We start from the raw sequence: 2549 nt of genomic DNA on the forward strand, positions 1-2549 counted from the left end.
CACACTGCTCTGAACAGATGCCAGGGACATGTGGCCTACTGTTACTCTTCCTCCCTGTCTCACCCCTCAAATGTTACAGTGACCACAAAGTAAGGTGTTCACAAAAATTACATAGGGGAACATTTTTTTAAACCAGTAATAATGAACACAAAAAAAAAATCCGCTCATTCTACTGCTGTTTCAAAATTTCAACATTAGTTTTTGCAAGCCCTTCCCTACACTCCCAACCCTGTTTGTAAGGAACTAAAACCTTACATCTGGTGAACAGCAAAGGTTTCACTACACCTCAAATGCAAAACACCTGTGAAGCAGAGGCATGATGGCTTTTTAAACAGAAGCAAATTAAAAAAAAAAAAAGATGCAGGACTCCTTCAGTCCTTCACTAGCATTAGTAAAAACTTTCCGGAAAACTGCTTCATACTGTTCTGCAGCAAATGCTGTGCATTCTATATCTGGTCCTATGTTTCTATAATGATAATGATCTGATCTTCACCTCCTTCTAAAGGCTCATCAACTTTAGTTGAAGCTCCAACTCATGATGGATTTGTTTGATTCACTGACCACCTTTGCCAATAATAGATCCAACCAAATATTTGGGAATAGTTCCTTGTGTAGTAATAATAGGTCCACCATATGAGCCACTGTCCGCTGCATAGGAATAATTATATCTGGAGCCACTCTGTGGTTCATAAGCCATCAGCCATTCTGATGCACTCCACGTATCTATTGCAGAGTCCCAAGTTGCATCAGCACTGAAGCCAGCCATGCCATGTAACCATCTCCAGGTCTTCCTCTTCTGTCATAGGCCCTTATGTCTCCTACCCTCTGTAGTGGTAGTGGAGAAAGAGGAAGATTCTCAGCTTTGCTACCACCCCAGGCACCTTGTCCAAAAGAAGGAGGAGGTGGTCCTCAACAAGGACTCATGTCATCATAATCTCTTCCAGATGGCCACATGGAACACCCACCCTGACTGGTAGACATTCTGTCAAAACCACCTCTTCCCTGCCTGGGAAACCCCACCAGGCATCCATGGTGGTCATCAGACATCATTGTAAAACCACCATAATATAATGGTGTTACATCATGTAATGTAATAGGTTACATCATGAAAATTGGGGTTATAAGTCTGTGCACATCCTCTGTAGGAGACTCAGATATAAGATTAAGGATAATTTTATGCACTCTACAACTCCATAGTCTTTCTCCAATAAGAACAACTCCGTCAGTGGAATGAGGACAGCATTCCTGGAAAAGCTTGATTGTTGTTTGAGTGTTCTCTTGAAGCTCTTTGATTTTAGCATCTTTGACCTCAATAATTCCTCCTGCCAGACTCTGATGAGTCAACAGCCTCAACTCGCAATCAAAGTTGCTTCCTTTATAATGGTGGTACTCTTCCAAGGTAGGGATGATTTTCTTCAGAATTTCTCCAATTGTTTCAATATCAGCACTGATACTCAGCATGCACTTGGGGCCATTGCCCTCTGGGGCTAGAACCCTGGCTCTGTAGTCTATACAGAAAGCCTTAATATTCTTACCTCCTTTTCCAATCACTGTCCAAGCATTCTTGCTCTGAAACACAACGCATAATTCAACCATCAGTGTTTCTAGATCTTTTAAATGCTTGTTCTTCTTCCATATATTCTGCAAGGCATTTACCAAATTCACCACTGGTTTCAGTGCTAGGGAAGGTTTTCTCTAGCTGTTCAGTTTCCATTTCTTGAATCGGCGTGAAATGGACACACCAATCCATAGGCATGTGGGAGAAACGTGGGACACAGGCAAGATGTCGAGGTCGGTGCAACAGAGAAACAGGATAATGACTCCTCTGTGACTTTTTGAATTTTATCATAAGCATTAATCACATTGGGGATAAAAGTAGACAATAAAATGTTTTAAGTTAGGTAGTCAACAATTAAGATCAAAATATAGAGGAGGGATTGCTAACTCTGAAAACTTCATGCCATTATTTAGATATTTGCTTATTCCAGGGTCTGCAGCATTGCCAGAAGCACATCCACTGGGGTCAAGTTTATGACTCAGTTTCCTAAAATGCTCTCACCTCCAGGTTCCAGCTCAGTGCCATCCTCCTCAGCTTCTCCCTGTGGAAGATGAGGCACCTCACAGTATCCTGATTTTACCTCTCTTTGAAATAGCTTGAGGATTTCTCCAAAATAATGGCTCTTTCTTCTAGATATTAATTAAGAAGGCCAGTTGCTGTTTCACTTAGAATCATAAGGTCCAAACTGAAAAGCCTAACTTCTCTAACTCCACAGAGAGCAATAAAATCCTCTCTGCAGAGACTTAATATAAGCAAAGAAAATTCGTCTGGAAAGGTGAGGCCCATCAGTCAGCAGGAAGCTACAAATCCCGCAGCTGGTGCAACTCGATTATTGACCTCCACTGTAATCGTATCTGTTTTCTGTTGAGAATGAACTAAATTCCGTCAGGCTGGGCTCTCAGGGTCTCTGTTCACTCCCAGTTCATGATGCAGTGACCTGTGCTGAAGTCTCCCAGGGTAAATCTATTTTTTAATCATCTCCTCCATCCTG

The 2549-nt window shown here is 41.9% G+C and overlaps 1 pseudogene; it reads right to left on the minus strand.

Moving 5' to 3' along the window:
• Nucleotides 1-371: 371 nt before the first annotated feature.
• Nucleotides 372-1947, minus strand: LOC466491 (heterogeneous nuclear ribonucleoprotein K-like; annotated as a pseudogene).
• Between the last annotated feature and the right edge of the window lie 602 nt (nucleotides 1948-2549).

This window comes from Pan troglodytes, chromosome 9 (assembly GCF_028858775.2).
Source record: "Pan troglodytes isolate AG18354 chromosome 9, NHGRI_mPanTro3-v2.0_pri, whole genome shotgun sequence".
In the NCBI taxonomy this organism is placed as follows: domain Eukaryota; kingdom Metazoa; phylum Chordata; class Mammalia; order Primates; family Hominidae; genus Pan; species Pan troglodytes.